Below are 23,753 nucleotides of genomic sequence, written 5' to 3' on the forward strand. Positions count from 1 at the left end.
GAGGGAAAAAAAAGAAGCAAAAGAAACTTTCAGAACTCTATAAATATTTTATCTTTTGTTTGATTAATTGCAATAGCATGCAAATAAATTTGGCAAGTATTTGTAACAATACGTATAAGACACATACTCTATTTAGGACAGAGGGAATCTTTAAGAAATACATGAATTGTAGATTCTATAGTATCTCTGTAAAACCCTTAGGGCTTGACAAACCCATATGATTCTCTCTGGGGAATAATACCTATGCAATGAGATAAATTCATGAGAAATTTAGACTTAATTTCATTTCCACAGTAAACTAAACCTCCCTACCCACCACCCCGATCAGTGGCTGACACCACATACATTAAGCCATTACAATGGTATTCTCCTGTCAATGTAGGAGGCAAAATTCTATAACCCAGCTTCAATTTTTAAGAAAGTCCTCATTTTTACGTGTGTATTATATCATGATCTCACTGTATGCTTTGGCCTTTTGCTGGTCAGTATCATTAAGCATTGATACGAAGTCCCTCTTTTACTGGTCATAGGCCAAGGCAGGAAACAGAATGATTCACTAGTGGCTGCTGTTTCCTTGCCCAAATACAATCAAAGGTGGTCACTGAGTCTAAATAGGTGCCCCTGAGAATTTTCAAAAACTCATTTTTTTTTACCACATTGGATATGACTTACTATAATTGCCATGCAGAGCTCTTCTACAAAATTCCAAGGCTTCTAGGCAATTTAATCAATTAAAAAAAATCTCTGAGGGAGACTGGGCAAGGTGGCTCACTCCTGTAATCACAGACCTACGGGAGGCCAATGCAGGTGGATTGCTTGAGCCCAGGGGTTTGAGACAATCCTGGCCAAGATGGTGAAAGCCCATCTCTACTAAAAATACAAAAAACAACAACAAAAAATAGCCAGCTGTAATAGTGCATGCCTGTGGTTTCAGCTACTTGGGAGGCTGAAGTGGGAGGATCGCTTGAGCTGAGGAGGTGGAATTTGTAGTGAGCCATGGTTGTGCTACTGCACTCTAGCCTGGGCAACAGAGCAAGACAATTAAAAATTGTGCCTTATATTAGTATGCACAGTGAAACATTAAAGATATGCATATAAAGAAAACATTGGTTGTTCATCTGAAACTCAAATGCAACTGGCTGTCCTGAAATACATTTGGCAATCATAGCCTGCAGCCGTAAGCAGTCCTGGTCTGATAGTTGCAATGTTTCCTTTCCTCTCCTTTTATTTAACCTGTAGAACCTGAAACGTGTATTACCATCATTTGAAACCACAGACATATTTGGTCGTAAACCACAGACATATTTGTTAGTACAGGTAGACAGGAATAAAAACTGAGTGTTGGATGAGAAGATTTAGGGCTTCTGTGATTAGTCCAGAAGTCCAGTTCTTTGATTAATTAACAGTGTTATCAGACAAATCACTGATATTTCTTCAGGATTCAGTCTTCCCCTGCTTCTTTTTCTTTTTCATATATTGAGTCCTTCTTACTACGTGTCTAACTCAGACTGTACACGGGATCCTCAAACATATGCTTTAGGCAATTATAGTTCTTCTGTTTTGCACACAGGAAAATGGGTCACCAGACAGATTTAGTAATGTGTCCAGTATTGCATACTCATGATAGTTCCTGTATTCAACAGGTGAGTGCAGAAACACATTTTATTCTTCTTATCAGTTGCAAAAGTCCCTAAGTCACAGTAGGCCTTCTTTTCTGAAATTTTATTTTTTGTGTTTACATTTATATTTGTAAAATGGAAATACTTTTGAAAGTCCAGGAGACTCTCCTCTTCCCAAGCATTTTCTCTCTAGGTTTTTATTATCGCATAAAACCCACCCAATAGGCCACTATTAAGTAGGATTGAGTATGATTGTAGATTTATATACAAATATCTCCAAAGAAGGTGGTGAGTTTGGTAATAGATTTAGCTATTAAATCTTTTCATACATTAACCAAAGTCAAAATTATAAATTTTCATACTAACTGATTGATATGTTCATCTATCAGTATTTATTTAATGCCTAAAACAGAGCACAACTTCAGGTACTTCTTTGTCACTCAAAGTTACTGAATTCTACTGAAGGTCAGTTATTCAAACTAGATCTTACGTATTTTTTTTAAATCAAAGTTAATTATGACTGAAGGTTTGCCTCTATGATGTATGAACCTGGTTTTATGCTTAAGTAAACAGTATCCATGTTATCATACAGAGAAGATAAAGGCAGATCACTTGGATTCAAATTCTAGAGTTTCCACTCATTCTGTGTGATCCTAAACAAGTTATTGAAACGTCTCCCAACTTCTTCATCTGTAAAGTGGAGATAATAGTAGTACCTACCTTGTAGAGTTATTATGAGGTTAAAATTAGTTAATATTTATAAAGTGCTTAGAAGAAGTAGGTCACAGAGAAGCCCACATAAACAGTCATTAATTAAATAGACCATAATGATCTAAGACTTCATCAGCACAATTGTACATGCTTTTATTTGAAGAGTTTTATAAGAACTCCTATAATTTTCCTACTTTACTAATGGGAAAACTGAAGGCTGGAGAAATATTAGTGATTTGTCTAAGTTAACACTGTTAATTAATCACAGAACAGGACTTCTAGACTAATCACAGAAGTCCTAAATCTTCTGATCCCTTTTTATTCCTGTGCACCTGTACTAATGAAGTTAAAATTTTTACAACCAAATATGTCTGTGGTTTCAAATGATGGTAATACACATTTCAGGATCCACAGGTTAAATAAAAGGAGGGGGAGGGCAACATTGCAACTATCAGACCAGGACTGTATATGGCTCCTGGCTATGATTGCCAAATATATTTCAGGATACCCCGTTACATTTGAGTTTCAGATGAACAACCAATGTCTTCTGTATATGTACATCTTTAATATTTCACGGAATATACTAATATAAAATTGTTCATTGTTTATATAAAGTTAAAATGTATCTGGTATTCTGTAATTTAATTTGTAAATTTGGCAACCCTACCCAGCCTCTAAAAGATGACTGAATCAGTGGAGAAACATAACAAGGTTAGCAATTACCATGTGTATAGGTAGGCCAAAACAAAATCCAAATTCATGTCTTTTTTATGAATGAGGCAAAAAGTATCATATTTAAAGAACAGACACCATCATCTGTCTCATCTTTGACTTAGATATATTTATAATATTAATAATAATAATAATGACTCCCATTGAATGCTCTCCATATGCCAGGCACTTTATAATAGCTGTATTGATATTGTCCATTTAGTACTCATGCAACCTACTCTAGTTTTTAAAGTATTATTATTATTCCCATCATTTATGAGATAAGTAAGTTAGTTTGAGCTAATAGACACAGAAGTTTATTTCTTGCTCACACTGTGCCTATCAGGGGTGAGCTGCGGTCTTGTTCCATGGGACCAGGTAGAGGGAATGGCCTCCATCCAGGACATTCTGAGTCTTCTAGCAGAGGCAAGAGAGATCATAGCACTACAGCCCAGCTCTTAATGCTACAGCTTTGAAGCAGCACATGTCACTTTGATGCACGTCATTGGCCAAAGCAAGACACACATCTAAGTCTGAGGACAATGGGGCAAGAAAGGAGAATTCTCTCCCAGGATGCAGTGGCACATATTTTGAGCAGTATTACACTCTACCCTGTGAGGAAGCTGAGGCACACAGACGTTAAGGGATTTGCCTATAGTCACAGAGTAGGATTTCAATCCAGGCATTTTGCATCCACAGCCTGTTTTTATCCTCTCTGCTATACTACCTATGTGTGAAATGAAAACATGTACATTCACCCTATATCTGTTAGGATAAATATCGAGCATGCTCACTGGCTAGGCAAAGAGAGAACTTTGGGATTGTATTCCAGGTACCCCTCTCTGCCCCCTGTGATGTCAGCTTCAGAAGTATCAGTAGATCACATTGGGAACATTGCTTTCTGCACTATGTACAATGCTGTAATTGAAATGGAATGTCTCTTAAGTTGTTACATAGGGTTTTAAAAAATGTATAAATAGTGTCCTGCACTTTAAATACGATCCATTAGCAAAGCTCAGACACTATTAGCCAGTGAAATGACTTCTGGGTCTCAGATGTTTGTACACTTTTTTTCATGATTTCCATGATTGCTGCTGAGCAGTTACACCTCCTTTACCAAGCCGAATAATAGATCACACTTAAACTGACATCTCACCGGAGACAGAGTGCTTCTGCAAGGCCTTGGAGAGCCTGAGCTATTGAAAATGAATGGATATTAAAATGAAATATTAGGCCACATAGTGGAGCGTGGCTTGTTGCATAAGAATGCTAAAATGATGTTATTGGCAAGTTGGAGAACACAGTAGGAGACAATGATTATAACAGCTAGTAAAAAATGACGTCTTATGAAAAATTCATTTATTACCTTAAAGGGTTTGTTCATGATTGTAACCATTTTCCCATTGTGGTAAGAAAACCGAAATCTTTTTTCTTTCATGCTCAGGTGGATGGTTTTCTCTGTTTTCTTTTAAAACATGCCTTCAAAACACAGATCTGTGTTTCTTAATTGATGAGAGAAATAAATTTTACTAAAATCAGCATCAAGTGAAACAAAAATTCGCATATGAGATGTCTGAGAGGAGATTATGAGAACCCTTGCTTGATCGTGTAATTTTAGAAGTACATTTTATGGCACATAATTTTTCCATAAACAGCCACTTTCCATTCAAGCATCAAAGCGATCCAGAGCAAGGCTTTATTGATGCAGCATTAGGAAAAATCCCTATGGGTCCAGACTTTGAAAATTTTGTTTCTGTAAGTGCATATAAACCTCAAAGATTAGACTGACATTTGGCTGCACATCACATTATATATTCTTCTCCAAGTAGGGTAGGAAATTTTTATTTTTGAGTCAATATTTTAATGGGATAACTTGCTCCTCTTTTTTAAAAAATAAGCTTAATGGCCGGGCGTGGTGGCTCACACCTGTAATCCCAGCACTTTGGGAGGCCGAGGCGGGCGGATCACGAGGTCAGGAGATTGAGACCATCCTGACTAACACAGTGAAACCCCGTCTCTACAAAAAAAAAAAAAAAAAAAAAAAATTAGCTGGGTGTGGTAGGGGGCGCCTGTAGTCCCAGCTACTCGGGAGGCTGAGGCAAGAGAATGGTGTGAACCCGGGAGGTGGAGCTTGCAGTGAGACAAGATCGTGCCACTGCACTCCAGCCTGGGCGACACAGAGAGACTCCTCAAAATAAATGAATAAATAAATAAAAATAAAAAATAAGCTTAACACAGTGAACACTGCTATCGAGTCCAAAGTTATGTGGTTTCATACATTCTCGTCTTCTTTGCTAAAAGAATATGCTCATTTAAAAAATTATATCAGCATATTTTAGATTTGCTGGACTGAAAGAGTTTGCTATGCCAGAACCAATAAGCACTCAGCTGGTTAAAGGTACGAAGCTGAGGCATGGAACAAGACAATTGTTCTCGACCTTAGCTCATCTTGGAATCCCCTGCAGAGATTTACAAACTTCACCTGTCTGGGTTACATTTCCAGCATTTCTGATTTAACTGGTCTGGAGTACAGCCTAGACACCGGAATTTGAAGCCCTCCCAGGTGATTCCAACGGACAGCTAAGATTGAGAATTCCTGGAATCAGAATCAAGAACGAAGAGCACATCGATCAGCAGCAGAACAAAAGGAATCTTGTGGAGGCCTTAATGGCTTAATTCTCTTCTGGTAGAATTGGGAGTAACCTGATCCCCTTTCTTCTCACCCTCCTGCTTGTGTCTTTCCCCTCCTTCTTTTGCTTTGTCATATATTGAGTCCTGCTTAATACGTGTCTATCTCAGACTGTACACGGGATCCTCAAACATACGCTTTAGGCAATTATAGTTCTTCTGTTTTGCACACAGGAAAATGGGTCACCAGACAGATTTAGTAATGGGCCCAATATTGCATACTCATGATAGTTCCTGTATTCAACAGGTGAGTGCAGAAACACATTTTATTCTTCTTATGACCCTTATATCAGTTGCAAAAGTCCCTGAGTCACAGTAGGTCTTCTTTTCTGAAATTTTATTTTTTGTGTTTAAATTTATATTTGTAAAATGGAAATGCTTTTGAAAGTCCAGGAGACTCTCCTCTTCTCAAGCATTCCCTCTCTAACTTCTTATTGTTGCATAAAACCCATACAACAGGCAGCTATTAAGTAGGATTGAGTATGCTTGTCTATTTATATACAAATATCTCCAAAGAAGGTGGTGAGTTTGGTAATAGATTTAACTATTAAATATTTTTATACAGTAGCCAAAACTTTCCAAATTCTCACCTTGATCATTCATCATTGGGAACTCAGCTCAAATCCATTAAATCATGAGAAAGGGGAAAATGAAGACATTTGACTGAGACTCCATGTGGCTACAAGGAAATTGAAATGGACGAAGGGTAAACTGAGTGAAAGGGAGATAATCTATTTCTCTAAAGATTCTTCTGTGGTCATACAATGGCAATATTGCAAGCAAAACATCTCCTGCTTCTTACCACTAAACTTGCCTCTTGCAGTCTCCCTCTTTGCTTTAAGTTTCTAACTCTTTGCATATGTTTTACATATGCATATGTAAACAAACCATTGTCCAGCAGATAAGTGACTTACAAGCAACCAGTAAGTGGTTAGGGAGGGAAAAAAACATGAAAAGGAGACAAGACTGGAAATACTATATGATATTGATACATAGTAAGAATGAATTATCTGTCATCTATAAACTATCTATTTACATATCTATCTTCTATTTCACTTGCAGAAAAGAACATAAAAGCAGACTCATCTCACTCAAAATTTGTTTTGCATTTTCCTAGGAAATTTAGACATCTCAAAATTTTAATTTTATATAAATACAGCACTAAATATATAATTTTATATAAATATAGCACTGTTTTGGTTTTGCATTTCCCAATTGCTGCTAGTAGTCGGTGACTGCTTTCATCCAGACCATCACTATGTTTTCTGTCATAGAGGAAGTCACAAAATGATTCCCTGCCACTGAGATTCCAGGAGAAATAGTGTGTTTAACCAATGAATGCAATCAATAATACAATATGAGGTCACAGGGTTTATAGTGTAACAAATATCCCTATTTGTTACACTTGCCTATTGCCATTCAAAGTCATCTCAGAAACCAATAAAGCCCCATGATCTTCTATTGTTCTAAACATTTTGCAATCGCCTCTGCTGGACATGTTTGTCACAATTACTACACTGAGATTTCTTCCCACTTCTGGAATAACTGTTCATGTAAAGATGTTGGAATTTTTTTTCTTAGGACTAACAATGTTCAGGAAAACCAAGATGTTATGCTAAATTTGAACAATCTTCAAACGTCCTGTGTGGAGGAGTTATCTCTCTGAAGTCATTCTTAGTCATTCTTTTACTAAATAATCAAGGACTAGTTTCTATCCATAGATGAAGCCTTGATTAGCTTGGGATAAAAGACTTCCTCAATAAAAGACATTGAAGAAGCATCTATGTTTGTTGGAATTAATGAATCAGTCTCTGGACTTAAATCCCATTATCTGTCAGAGCAAACAGCTGGGGCATTGATTCCCTCTCTCATTTAAATCCTCAGGCTTCAAGTCAGTGTGGAACAAGCATTTGCTGCACTTATGGGAATTCTGTGGAATATTCTTCCGAGAGATTATTAGCTGGATTCCTCCCTGCACAGGGTCACAATAGAACTGAGAGACATAAAATATATAGTTTTCATTTTCTAAATGACAAATCAAAGCAGGTGCTACCTTTGAAATTGTCTGTGGTACTAAAATAAGTGTCACCTGAGTCTTCTGCATACCAGATCCTTACAGGGTGCATTAATCAGGGATCTCCAAAGAAACAGGACCAATAGGATCGATATAGATACAGATATGGAGACAGATATAACAATAGATACAGAAGAAGAGATGCTCTTCTCAATGCTCAAGTGATTATAGAGGATTAAAAGTCCCACAATCTGCCATATTTAAGCTGGAAGCCCAAGAAAGCCAGTGGTGTAATTCAAATCCAAGCCCAAAGGCCTGAGAGCCAAAGGAGCCAATGATGTCAGTAAGTCCTGATCCAAATCTGAAGGACTGCAAAGCAAAACTCTGATATCTGAGAGCAGGAAAAGATGACTGTCCCAGGTCAAGAAGGGAGGGAAATTCACCCTTCCTCTACCTTTTTGTTCTATTCAGACCTCAATGGATTGGATGATGCTTGCCCACATTGGTGAGGGCAGATTTATTAAATTTCAATCTATCGATTCAAATATTAATATATTCCAGAAACACCCACAGAGACTCACCTAGAAATAATTCTTTAGGAGCTATCTAAGCATATCTTAGCCTAGTCAAACTGGCATATAAAATAAACCGTCACATGGGGGACCCTATACATTATGGCCCAGTTGATAATATGGTCTCCTAGCTTTCTTGCTTTATCCTGCAAGTCCTCAATTTCACATATCTCCTATTTAGGAGGGGAGCAAATATGTGACACAAAACATTGTATACGCCATGAAAGATGCCAAATTATTTTAATAAGTTAGAGTGAATTTTATTATAGAAACTGCCAAAAACTTCAAGATTCACTTTTCTAATAGGATAGTCGATCAAGTTGGCTAATAGCCAGGTGACTGAATGTCTAGATGTGATTATTATAAAATGGGACTGCTTCCCAGCTACTTGGGAGGCTGAGGCAGGAGAATGGTGTGAACCCGGAAGGCAGAGCTTGCAGTGAACCGAGACCACACCACTGCACTCCAGTTTGGGCAACGGAGCGAGACTCTGTCTCAGAAAAAAAATAATACTACTACTAATAAAAAAACACAAAACAAAACAAAACAAAAACAAACAAACAAAAGCAATGGGACTGCTTTTCTTGAGTAGGATTTAAAGTGGTCTGGAAGGAAATCCAAAAGGAGAACTAGAAAAGTATTTTGGACCATGAAAATTATACTGAAATAAGAATATCCCTCTGCAAGACAGCTCTTTGAAAGCCTGCAGTCTTGTGCATATCTAAGATGTACACAATTTGAGAAAGAGATGTACTATTTCACAATCTTTTCATAATTCACCATATGATTGATTTATTCATTCAATGACTAATAATTTTTCTCAATTTATATAGTCATGTCTCTGAAAATACACAGTAATTTGAATTTAATCAGAAAGTTTCTGTTTAATTTTATTTACAAACTTAAGGTGATTAAGTTGGAATCAGTAGAGTTGTTGGTGATGGTAGTAATAGAGTGTGGTCTTTATTCTTGTTTCCAATAGTCTAGATTTCATTTGCACACACAGAATAATTCCATGGGGAGCTGGAAGAGCACTATGTACCCCTCAAGGACCCTTTAACTTGGTTTTATCCATCTCAGGTCTATTGTCCTAATAGCCATCAATTTAGTACCAAGACCTTGGGATATTTACTCAGTTTTATATCATTTGAGGTTGAACCTCAAAAGTATTACATCTGATATTACAGATTCATAATTTCTTTTCAAATGGTTGTTGATAATACCACATAGGCAAAACTATTATAATTCTTTTGATAATCTTTTTTATGAAAAAAATACTTTTAAAATGTAAATGAAATATTGTAATTGAACAGGGTTTCCTGGACAAGACAGATTCTGAAGTTTGGGTAGAAATGCTGCAAATCAGGGAATAGAGGAAAAAAAGTAAATGTCCTGTTAGATGAGAGTTAGGCCAACTGTTGTATCACTACACGAAAAAGTTTTGATGTAAAATTGTATTCTATTTTCCTGACACTGAAATTCTTTGATGATCTTGAACTTTAGTAAATGAATCAAATTCAATATAATTACAATATAAATTACAAAATTATAGTAATATTCTACAGATGGTATGGGCTCTGTAAGTACTACAATAAACATGATTGAATTTTAATCACAGAAATTTATCATGTGGAAGAATATTTGGGCCATGTTAATACTAACATGCTATGCAACAAGCTCTCAGCTTTTGTTTACTAATTATGAAGATGTTCCCAATCAGCATTTAAATAAATATGCATTGTTGCTAAAACTTTTCAACTAATGTTAAAACAATATTTTAACAAAAATGCACCATTTTATATTTTGAATGTATCTTTTCAGGTTGGCAAAGAGAGTCTTTTCTGTTTAGGTTGGCCAATTAAAGGAAGCTGTAAACTTTCTAGGGTTTACAAACACTATAAAATTCTTAAATCATACAGCTTCTCCTTGCCCCTGGCAATTGGCTTTGGCAGTTGTAAAATTGATTTTTGGGGTGGCTTGAATCTGATCCAGCATCCCAGCTAATTGGAAAACCATGCTTGTGATATAGCATGTCTTGAAAGTGGGCAAGATAGCAGACGGTCTCTAAAGCAAATTAAAAGCTAACAAGCCCATGTTTGACAGCAGCACTTAAAGTGCAAAGGGAAAATGGACAAAGTTCCATTACTCTGGCAATAGCAGTATATTACATACGCTGTGTCTCTTTCTGTTTTGTAAAGAAACCTAAAGGTATATATGCCTTTCAGCTAATAGTCTCATTAAGTAAAACCTCCTTCCTCTAGTACTTTTACTAAATCTCCTTTATGTTCTTTCATCTAGAGTTTATGTTTGCAATTTTTTTATTTTGAAAATGTTTTTTAATATATTATAAGGCACTTAGGTCATAATAACCACTCTTTGTCCTCTTCAACAAAAACAATAATTTCGTGCTATCTTTTGTTTTTCCGTTATCTTTACAGCACACTGTGGTGTTAGATGAACTCAGATATGATTAAACCATGAAGAGGAGGCTCCTCCACCTGTGTGTCAGTCTCACTGCTCTTGGTGGATAAATCCAATCAATCAGGCAGAGCAGGAGCGTGAGCTTTGTTACTTGTGTCAGAGACAGTGAGGTCGTTTCCTTTAACACGCTCAATCAGTATCAAGATGAGACCTGAGAGGGAGCTGAAAATTCAGAATTCTGTTTCCTCTCAAGTAAGTAATGTGGGGTTTTCACTGGAGAGTGTGATTCCATTAGTTCAACCAAAAATTGCTGGCAGGGTCACAGGAGCCTCCTCTGGCAGTTTTGTGGGAAAATAAGAATAAGTATAAATTTTAGGGTCAGGTTTAATTGACCACCAAACAACTCCCTGCCTTGGCATGAATAATGAAGTTAGTTCTGTTTGCCTGCATTTGTCATTGTAGATTTGGATAAATATTTTACAATGTTCATTCTTCCTTGGTGATGTGGTAGTCATCAAAATCACCTTTTTAGATTTTTCTTTAGTGTCATACAAAAGATGCTAAACATTTTTTTTTTTTGTTTCTTCTGAAACCTATATATTATATAAGCAAGAACAAATGTTTCACTTATTCTGTATCTAACATCATATACTGGGCGTGTAGTAGAATTTGGAAAATGTTAATTGACCACTTGGTATTTTTGTAGGCTCACAGCACTGTTGATTCTCTTGAATGATCAGGAGTGTTATATTGTTATTACTTATCCAGTAAGTGACATGTTTTGGAATGTCTCTGAGCCTTTCTGGTAATTCACTTGATTCTGACATGTTCTTCATATAGTCAGTACATTTCCACCCTCAAAAGAGCTGCAAAAATCTAAATATTTTTATAGTATTATGCAGAGATCAAGTCATTTAAGAAAAGCCTAAATAATGAAAAAGTTTTATTTCTTATCTGAGTAAATTTTATTGTCATGATGACACAGTTTCTCTTGGGGGGGTCTATCTGTTCAAGGAAACAACACTTCAGTTCACTAGAATTTTTGGATGTCCTTCTCAAAGCCTAGGTGAGAAATGCTTGCCGCAAGCCATTTGGGTAGAAATACTTATTAGCCCCTGAAAAGTTTAAGAAAACAAAAAGTGCCCAATTTTATTTAATTTAGAATGCATGCACTTCTTTGAACTTAGCATAACTTGAATGCATATTAAAATAAAATAAGGAAATAGGCAACAGCTTCCTGCTTAGTATAAATTATTGTTTGGTAATTTAGCTAGCAAAGCTGGGAAGTGGACTAAAGCCTTTTTCACTAGATTCTGATAATATTAAGTTTACCTAGAAGCATTACCATACTCTATAGTTTCTGGATTTATTTAGTTTTTAACTGTTGGATTTTTCACGTTTTTGGAATTTCTTTGGGGCCATCAGACCTCTGCTGAAAGTGAAAAACGTGACTCTCCTGATCTCTACAAGCATCGTGATCATGCAATTAGGTCACCTGTGAGTCCCTAGATAGTTTTAATTTGTGCTGATGAGGACTATGGCCCCTGTAGTGGTGATGAACTTATTTTAATAATATTTCATTCAACCATAGACAACTTGTTTCAGAGACTGCCTCTCTGGAAAAGACTCCTGGAGGTAATTGCTTTTACTCATCTGCTTTACATTTTGTATGAACAGTTCAGCAACTGGAAAATATACATAAGATGAAAATTCAGTATGTCTACAGGGGAAAGGAGAATCTTGAGAAGAAATATATTTCCCTTTCTCCCCACCAGGTAATACTGATCTTTTTAAAACCTAGACATTGAGTCTTGGGTTTGATCTCCAAACCAAGGATGAAATTATTGTCTCTGGAAAGTCAGGTTTCTGCCCCTGGGCTGGTATGAATTTTGTTGCCAGGCCTTTAACATCTCCATCTTTGATGCAGCAAGGGATGGAATGTTGCAAAGATATAACTGTGGATTTAAAAGATCTCAAAGGTTCTCTTTAGAGCCTAACACTGTAGAAACCTAGGCTGTAAAAGAAACTCTTTCACTGTCTACTTCTCAATAACAAAATTCTGTAGCCTACTATTTCAAGAACTTATAAAACCATTACAACCAAATTGCATTGTCCCTTGATATATGCAAAATACTTTTTTATTATTAATCTTATTTTTGATTTACAAATCATGGTTGTATACATTTATGGGGTACAATGCTATGTTTTGATATATGTGTACAATGTGCAATGACTAAATCAAGCTAATTAACATATCCATCACTTCTCTTACCCTTTTTAGTGGTTATACAATTTGAAATTTAATCTAGTTATTTTTAAATATACTATACAATATTGTTAATTGTATGTTCTTTCAGAGCCCATAAAAATAAAAATAAAATAACATAATCAAATAAATATTTTTGACTATAGTCTAACTACTGTGCAATAGCTATCAAAACCTATTCCTCCTTGGAGTCGGTAAACCTTTTTGTAAAGAAAAATAATACTAAATAAAACTAAAAACTTATTCCTCCTGTGTATCTAAACATTTTATTTGCTCAACAACTTCCAATTCCTTCCCTTCTCTCCCCCAAGCCTCTGGTATCCATCATTCTACTCTCTACTTCTATGAGTTCAACTGTTTAAAAATGTGAGATCATGCAGTATTTGTCTTTCTGTGCCTGGCTTACTTGACTGAGGCTAATATTCTCTACATTCACCCATGCTGTTACAAATTAAAGTATTTCCCTCCCTTTTTTTAGTATTTCATTGTGTATATGTACTACATTTCCTTATTTATTCATCCACTGATAGATACTCAGGTCGATTCCATATCTTGGCTATTGTGAATAGTGCAGCAATGAACATGGGAGTGCAGATACCCCTTTGACATACTGATTTCAGTTCTTTTGGATATGTACTCAGAACTGGAATTATTGGATCAGGTGGTGGTTCTATTTTTAATTTTTTGAAGAATCTTCATGCTGTTTTCTATAATGACTATAGTAATTTAAATTCCCACAACAGTGTACATAGATTCCCTTTTCTCTACATCCTCTCCAACACTTGCTATCTTTCATCTTTTTGATGAAAGCCATTCTAACATGTTGAGGTGATCTCTCATTTTGTTTTTAATGTGCATTTCCCTAACGGTTAGTGACTCTGAGCATTTTTCCATGTACCCATTGGCTATTTGTACATCTTCTGCTGAGAAATGTCTGTTCAGGTCCTTTGCTGAACTCCTTTAATAGGGTTATTTGTTTTCTTGTTATTGAATTGTTTGAATTTATTGTATAGATTGGATATTAACCCCTTATCAGTTGTGTGGTTTGCAAATGTTTTCTCTTATTCTGTAAATTGTCTCTTCACTTGTTAATTATTTCTTTTGCTGTGCCGCGTATTTTTGGTTTGATAGCATTCCATTTGTTTATTTTTGCTTTTGTTGTCTGTGCTATTGGGGTCATAGCCCAAAACTCATTGCCCAGATGAATATTGTAGAACTTTCCACTGTTTTTTTTTTTTTTTTTTTTTTTTTTTCCTTGTGGTTTTTTAGGTTTTGGTTTTTTTTTTTTTTTTTTTTTTGTTTTTTTTTTTTTTTTTTTTAGGGGTTTAGCCAAAAAATTTTTGCCCAGATGAATTTTTTAAAATTTTCCCTTTTTTTTTTTTTTTTTTTTTTTTTCGTTCCCTAGTGGTTTTACAGGTTTAGGTCTTATATTTAAGTGTCTAATCGATTTTGAATAATTTTTGTAAAAAGTGTGAGAAAAGAGTCCAGTAACATTCTTCTACACGTGGATATTCAATTTTCCCAACACCATTTGAAGAGATTATCTCTTTTCCCATTGTGTGTTCTTGACACTCATGTCAAAAGTCTATTAACCATAAATGCATGGGTTTATTTCCGGACTTTCTATCCTATTCCATTGGCCATTGTGTCTGTTTTTATACCAGTACAGTGCTGTCTTACTATAATCACATTTGCTTTTTTTGAGACAGGGTATTACTCTGTTGCTCAGGTTGTAGTGCAATGGCATAATCATGGCTTACTGTAGCCTGTATTCCAGGATCAAGCAATCCTCCCGCCTCAGCCTCCTGGGTAGCTGGGACTACAGATATACACCACCATGCCCAGGTGTTTTTTTGTGTATATTTTGTAGAGACAGGGATCTAGTTATGTTGCCCAGGCTAGTCTCAAACTCCTGGACTCAAGTGACCCTTCCACCTTGGCCTCCCCAAAATACTGGAATTATTTTGGCGTGAGCCACCATGTCCATCTGTAATCACTTGAAAATATATTTTGAAATCAGAGACTGTGACGCCTCCAATGTTCCTCTTTTTGTTCAAGATTGTTTTCACTCTTTGGTGTTTTTCATGGTTTCAGACAAATTTAAAAGATTTGACTTTCCTATTCCTGTGAAAAATGCCATTAGAGTTTTGGTAGGGATCTGTAGATCACTTTGGGTAGTATGGACATTTTTCACAACATTATTTTTTTCCAGTCTTTGAACATAAAATATCTTTTCATTTATTTGTGTTTTCTTCCATTTTTTTCATCAGTGTTTTATAGTTTTCAATATAAAGTCTTTTTTCCTTGGTTAAAGTTATACCTAACTATTTAATCATTTTGTTGCTATTGCAAACGAGATTATTTTATTATTTTTCTAATAATTTATTGTTAGTATATAAAAACACTACTATTTTGTGTATGTTGATTTTATGTCCTGCAAATTTACTAAAATTGTTTTGTCAGTTTTAACAGTTTTTCCATGAAGTCCTTTTGAAGTTCTCTTTATATATGATCATGCAATCTGCATACCAGGATGATTTAAATTTTTTCTTTTCAAGTTGGATTAATTTTATATTTTTCTCCTGCCTGGTGTCTTTGGCTAGAACTTCCAGGACTATGTAGAAAATAAGTGGCGAGAGTAACCATCCTTTCCTTGTCTCTGATCTTAGTGGAAAAGTTTGCAACTTTTTACCATTGAGAATAATGTGCTACAGGTTTGTCACATATGCCCTTTATTGTGTGGAGGTACCTTCCTCTGTACTTAATCTCTTGAAAGTTTTTACTATGACAAGGTGTTGAATTTTTTCAAATGCTTTTTCTTCATCTGTTGCAATGATGAAATGGTTTTTATCCTTCATTCTGTTGATGTGGTATGTTTCATTTATTGATTTGCTTACGTTGACTCATTCTGGCACCCCAGGGATAAATCCCACTTAATTATGGTGAATGATTCTTTTAATGTGTTGTTGAATTTGGTTTCGCTAATATGCTTTTGGGGATTTTTGCATGTATCCTCATCAGGGACATTGGCCTGCAATTCTCTTTTCTTATAGTGTTCTTGTCAGGCTTTGGAATCAAGATAATGCTGACCTCATAAAATGAGTTTGGAGATATTCTCTCCTCTTCTTTTTTGAAGTTTAAGAAGAATTGGCATTAATTTTTAAGTAAATGTTTGGTAGAATTTAGCAGGGAAGTCGTCTGGTCCTCAACTTTTCTCTGATGGGAGACTTTTTATTACTGATTCAATCTACTTGCTCATTTAACATTTTCTGTTTCTTCATGACTCAGTCTTGCCAAGTTGTATGTGTCTAGAAATTTAACCAATTCTATATTATCGAATTTTTTGACATGTAACTGTTCATAGTAGTTTGTTATGATGTTTTGTATTTCTGGGTTATTAGTTTTAATGTCTTCTTTTTAAATTTCTGATCTTATTTGAGTTTTCCTTTTTTTTCTATCTAGTCTTGCTAAAAATTTGTTGATTTTATCATTTTAAAAATCTAACACTTTTGTTAATTTTCTCTATTTTTTCCAGTCTTTATTTTATTTATTTTTCTTCCAATCTTCATTATTCTTCTCCTTCTGTTAACTTTGAACTTAGTTTGTTCTTTTTTTCTTCTAGTTACTTAAGGTGTAACACTAGATGGTTTATTTCAAATCTTGCTTCTTTTTTAATATAGATGTTTGTCACTATAAATTCATCTTTTAGGATTCATGTGCAATATTCTTATCCACTCAATTAGAATAATAGTGTTGACCAGCAAAAATAAAAGTGTATTTTTTTCTGCATATGTATCTTTCTATACTAACAAGATGAAAAATATTGGTTAGAGCAATCATGGAAGATATACTACTTCCTTTCAAATACAGATTTAATGGTTCTATGAGATATAGTAAAGACCCAATGTGGCATGGCTGTAAGCCAAGGCTTGGCAAACTAGGGCTTATAGGCCCAATCTAGTTTATCACCTGTTTTTGTACATCCTATGAACAAAGAATTTTTTTTTGCAATTTTAAATGATTAGAAAAAATTAACATGCTTCATGACATGTGGGATTATAGACATTTTAAACTTCAGCGTTCCTAACCATCATTTTATTGGAACATGGCCATGGTCCTTCATTTACATATTGTCTATGGCTGCTGTTGTGCTATGATGGCAGAACTGAGTAGTTGCCACAGAGACAGTGTGGCCCACAACCCTAAAATATTTACTATCTGGCCCAATCCCTCCTCTAGAGGATATGCTTCTAGTGCTTATTTTGTCGTCAATTTATTCTTGGAGGAACACAAGATAAATCAATACCTTCATGCTACACTGACCTGTCTGTACTCAGACTCTTACATGGTCATATCACAAACTAATCTGATTCAATTCAAAAATTGCAAACGTCTAGCTTGTGTCATAAAAATAATCAAAATTTAAGTATAATCTATTTTTGATTGTCTTGCATGTTTCAATAATTAAAGACATATGGAAAATGTTACTTTTAGACCTTGGCTACTCTGGGCACACTGCCTATGGGGTAGCCCTGCTCCACAAGGAGCAGTGAAAAAAAAAAAAAGTGAAAAAAAAAGAAGACCTACTAGATGTCACAAATACAATAGGAATGTATTAAACTAAATTATTATATCCAGTAACTCACTAATTATTCCTAGTTGTCAACCTGCTCTGCACCCATTAAAGTAAAATTTTTATTGCTCCAGGAAAAAGACAAATAGAGATTAGAATTAGAAACTTATTATTTGGCTTTGCCTTTCAGAACAGTCTTCCAAGGTCTAAGCCTCTATTCTTAAGTCTGAAGCTTTTGGCTTTCAAAAATGAGGTTTTGCTGGGAAAAAAAAAAAAAAAAAAAAAAAAAAAAAAGCTTTACGAAACAATTTCAAATCTCAACCTTAACAAGGTAAAAACAAGGAGTCAAGCCTTACTTTTTGGTCTTTCTGTCTCTTTTGTTATAGGGTACAATATAACCACAATTCTTAATAGAAGGGAAGAAGAACTAGAAAGCCTTTGTTTTTTTCTGGATGGCAGAGCATAATAGGAAGAGTAAGGCTGTAACCTATGGTTAAGTGGTAGTTGTATTAAATACATGAGAAACAGAGAGCAGGAGTGTTCTCCTTCAATCCTCCAGCAAAGCTTGGAATGCCTGTGGTGTCATGGTACCATGTAAATATGACAAAACCCAGACACCCCAGCATCCCATCACAGCATCACACCTGTGAGCAGACAACTGACTGCCCAGTTCTAGAAACAATTTCTTCCCTCATATGCAGCATAAATAAGAACCAATGAAAGTGCTATCACTGGCCAGATAAAACAAGCAGACCAAAACAATACCTCAAAGGCTCTGGAAACTAAACTGCCATTGGAATGACAATCTACAAAGTAAGCCAAGATCTACATGCTAAACCTAAACAGAGTGAATTTGTGTTAAAATAAAATATTTAAGTAGGACTCAGAGTTCCCTAACATAATAGACAAAATATCCAGGATAAGATTTAAAAAATCACCTGTCATAACAAGAACCAAGAAAATATAAACTTGAATAAGAAAAGACAATCAACTGATATCAACACTGAGATGATTTCAATGTTGGAATTATCTGACAAGGATTTCAAAGCCGCCATGAAAAACACCTTCAGCCATCAACACATCAAACAATAAAACAAAAGAAAATGATATAACTGAAAGGAGAAAGAAAATATACAATTATATTTGGAGATTTTAACATTCTCCTCTCAGCAGCCAATAGAACTACCAGACAGAAATTTAGCAAAGATATACATGATATGAAACAAACATATTTCATATCTAATTGACATATATTGAAAAAGTGAATATACTTTTTTTTCCAAGTGCTCATGGAATATTTACCAAGATAGACAATATCCTGGGCTATAAAACAGACCTCAAGACATTTAAATTGTCTTTTTCTATGTTCTCTGGGCATAATGGAATCAATGTAACAATCAATAACAAAGAGACTTGGAAAATTTCTAAATGTGTGGAAATTAAACAGCATACTTCTAAATAATGTAGATGTCAAATAAGTCTCAAAATAAACAAAAATACATAAAAATGAATAAAAATGAAAACCCTATCAAATTTTACTGAACACAACTAAAGTAGTACTGAGGAATTTATAGCACTAAATGCTTATATTATAAATAATTAAAAGTTTTGAAATAAAAAACATAAGTTTCGATCTCAAGAAATTAGAAAAAGAAGAGAAAAATAAACTGAAAGCAAGGAAAAGGAAGGAAATAATAAACATAAAAGCGGAAATCAAAGAAACTGAACTGAAGAGAAAGAGAGAATAAACCAAAAACCACTCCCTAACTTCAAAGTATACTACAGCACTACAGTAACTAAAACAGCATGGTGCTAGTATATAGTGAAAACAGACACTAGACCAATGGAACAGGTTTGAGAACCCAGAAATAAAGCTCACACCTACAACCATCTGATCTCTGACAAAGCCAACAATAACAAGCAATGGGGAAAGGACTCCCTATTCAATAAATTCTGCTGGGATAATTGGCTAACCATATGCAGAGGATTGAAACTGAACCCCTAACTTTCACCATATACAAACATCAGCTCAAGATGGATTAAAGATTTAAACGTAAAACCTAAAACTATAAACACCCTGGAAGAAAACCTAGTAAATACCATTCTGGACATTGATCCTGGCAAAGACTTCATGACAAAGACTCCAAAAGCAATGGCAATAAAACCAAAAAATGACAAGCGAAACCTAATTAAAGAGTTCCATACAGCAAAAGAAACTCAGCAGAGTAAACAGACCACCTACACAATGGGAGAAAATACTCAACATACTATGCATCCGACAAAGGTATAATAACAAGAAACTATAAGGTATCTCAACAAATTTATGAGAGAAAAACGAACAACACAATTAAAAAGTGGACAGAGGTCATGAACAAACACTTTTCAAAAAAAGACATACATGTGGCCAACAGGCAGATTACAAAAAGGCTCGGTATCACTGATCATTAGAGAAATGCAAATCAAAACCACAGTGTAATATCACCTCACACCAGTCAGAATGGATACTATTAAAAAGTCAAAAATTAACAGATGCTGGCAGTTTTGCAGAGAAAAGGGAATGCTTGTACACTGATGTTGGAAATGTAAATTAGTTCAGTCACTGTGGAAAGCAGTCTGGAGATTTCTCAAGGCACTTAAAATAGAACTACCATTCAACCCAGTAATCCCATTACTGGATTTTTACCCAAAGGAATATAAATTGTTCTCCCATAAAGGCACATGCACGTTTATGTTCATCACAGTATTATTCACAATAACAAAGACATGGAATCAACATAGATGCCCGTGAATGGTGGACTAGATGAAGAAAATCTACATATGACTGTAGAATACCATGCAGCCATAAAAAGAATGAAATCATGTCCTTTGCAGCAACATGGATGGAGCTGGAGGTCATTATCTTAAGTGAAGAAATGCAGGAACAGAAAACCAGATACTGCATATTCTCACTGAGAAATGGGAGCTAAAGATTGAGTACAAAGAAAAGAACAGTAGACTTTGGATCCTAATTAAGGTTATAGGATGAGAGGAAGGTGAGGATTGAAAAGCTACCTATCGGGTGTTATAATGATTCCCTGAGTGACAAAATTGTCTGTACATCAAATGTCCTTAACATGCAATTTACCCATATAATGAACCTGCACATGGACCCATTGAACCTACAATAACAGTTTGAAAGAAAAAATAGAGGCTGAATATTCAAAAAAAATCAATAAAATTGCCAAACATATAGCAAGATTGATTATAAATAAAACAGAAGACACAAATCACCAATGAGAGGAATTAAATAAGAATGTCATTACAGATCCTGTAGCCTTTAAGAGATAATAGGCTGGGTGTGGTGGCTCATGCCTGCAATCCCAGCACTTTGGGAGGCTGGGGCAGGTGGATCACTTGAGGTCAGGAGCTCGAGACCAGCCTGGTCAACATGCTGAAACCCCGTCTCTACTAAAATTACAAAAAATAGCTGGGCATGGTGGTAGGCACCTGTAATCCCAGTGACTCAGGAGGCTGAGGCAGGAGAATCATTTCAACCTGGGAGGTGGATGTTGCAGTGAGCTGAGATTGCGCCATTGCACTCTACCTGGGTGACAGGGCAAGACTCTATGTCAAAAAATAATAATAATCATAATAATAATAGCATAATATAAAAAACTTTATACTCATAAATTTGTCAACTTAGAAGAAATGATTAGATTCTTTGGAAACTCAACCAAGATGAAACAGACTACCTGAATAGTCCCATCATTATCAAAGAAATTGAATTCATAATTTAAAATCTCCCCCTAAAAGAAACCTTCAGGCCAGAATATTTCACTGGAGAATTCTGCCAAACATTTTTTAAAAATGAATAATTTATACAATGCTTTCCAGAGAGTGTAAGAGGAGGAAACATTTCTCGACTCTGAATGAGGCTGGTTTTAGCCTGATACCAAAATAAGATGAATAGAGTACCAAAAAACAGATAGCAAAAACCCTCCAAACCCAAAAACTACAGACCAATGACTTACATGAACTTAGATGCAAAAATTCTCAATGAAACATTAACAAACTGAATCAAATAGCATATAAAATTATTATAATACATAAAACTTGTACATCATGGCTGAGTGGAATTTGTTGTAGATATGGAAAGCTGGTAATCGATATATCCTCCCATATAAATAAGTCAATAATTAAAAATAATACAATCAAATTAATTGCTGTAGAAAATGCATTTGACAAAAATCCAATATTCATTCATGGTAAAAATATCCAGCCAGTTGAAAAAGAGGCAAATTACCTCTACAAAAACAAAAACAAGCTAAAATTGACATTATACTTAGTAAAAGACGAAATGACTCTTATAAAAACAAGGCACAGGTATCTGCAATCACCCTTCTTAATTCAAAATATTACTGGAATTTCTAGTCATTGCAGTAAGGCTAAATAAAGAAAGAAAGAAAATACACACAGGTTGAAAAAGAAGAAAGTCAAGGATTTCTATTTGTTTATGACATTATTGTCTATGTGGAAAATGCAAAAGAGCCTACAAAAATCTCTCCTAATTAATAAATAGAGTCACAAAGTACAAGATTAACACCAAAAAAATCAAACATGTTCTTGTATACTAACAATGAACAAATAGAAATCAATATTTAAGACATAATGCCATTTACGATTGCTCTGAAGAAAATTAAATACTTAGGTATACACTTAACAATACAAACATAGGATCTGTTTTTTGAAAATTACAAAATGCTCATAAAATAAATCAAAGAAGACATTAATAAATGTTTATGGGTTGAACCACTCATCATAGTAAAGATGCCAATTCTTACCAAATTAGCCTATAGGTTAAATGCAATTTCTATCACAATTCTAGCAAGATTTTTTATTCACAGACATCAAAAAGATTATTCTACAGTGCATATGGAAAGGCAAAGGCCTTAAAATAGTTACAACAATATTGTCAAGGAAGAATAAAGTAGGAACAATCACTCCACTGATTTTAAGGCTTTGTATATAGCTGCAGCAATCAAAACAATATAGTATTGTCAGAAGGATGGGCAAATAGATCAATGGAACATGATATAGTACCTAGAAATAGACCAGAACATAATGCTTGATACTAAAAAAAAAAAAAAAACAAAAAAACAAAAACAATAAAAAAAAACTTTATTTTTTAAGAGCAGTTTTAAGTTCAGAGCACAATTGAGTGGAAGACACAGAGAGTTTTTTATATATCTCCTACTCCCACACATGCATAGCCTTTTTATTATCAGCATTCTCTACCAGTTATCACCCAACTTCATTGTTTATGTTAGGATTCACTCAATATTGAATAGTCTACAGATTTGGATTTGTGTGTGTAGGTGTGTGTGGTGACACATACACCACTATAATATCATGCACAGTACACTCACTGCCATGGAAATCCCCTGAGTTCTGACTATTCATCTCTCCCTCTTTCCCTGGAAACAACTGATCTTTTTATTGTCTCCATAGTTCTTCCTTTTTCAGGATGTCATCTAGTTTGGAATCCCAGTGTGTAGCCTTTTCAGATTGGCTTCTTTCACTTAGCAATATGCATTTAAGTTTTCTTTCATTTTTTTTTTCATGGCTTGATAGCTGATATTTTAAGCACTGAATAATATTCCATTGTCTGGATATGTACCACAATTTATTTATCCATTCACCTAGTGAAGGACATCTTGGATGTTTTCAAGTTTTGGCAATTATGAAGTAAACTGCTATAAACATCACATGCAGGTTTTTGTGTAGAGATATTTTTAACTCCTTAACTCCTACTGGTAAATACCAAGGGGCACAATTGTTGGATTGTATGGTAAGCTATGTTTAGGTTTGTAATAAATGGCCAAACTCTTCCAAAGTAGCCGTATGATTTTGCATTCCCACCAGCAATGAATGGAAGTCCCTGTGGCTCCACAGCTTCATCAGCATTTGGCATTTTTAGTGTTTTGACTTTTATCATTCTAATAGGTATGGGGTGCTAGTTCATTGTTGTTTTAATTTGCATTTCTCTGATGACAAATTCCATGGAACATTTTTTCATATGCTTATTTGTCATTTGTATAACATGGTAAAGTGTCTCTTAAGGTCTTTGGCCTAAAACAGATTGTTTGTTTTCTTATTGTTGAGTTTTAAGAGTTCTTTTGTGTATATTAGGAAACAGTCC

The sequence above is a fragment of the Theropithecus gelada genome, chromosome 12 (genome assembly GCF_003255815.1).
Source record: "Theropithecus gelada isolate Dixy chromosome 12, Tgel_1.0, whole genome shotgun sequence".
NCBI classification, from domain to species: domain Eukaryota; kingdom Metazoa; phylum Chordata; class Mammalia; order Primates; family Cercopithecidae; genus Theropithecus; species Theropithecus gelada.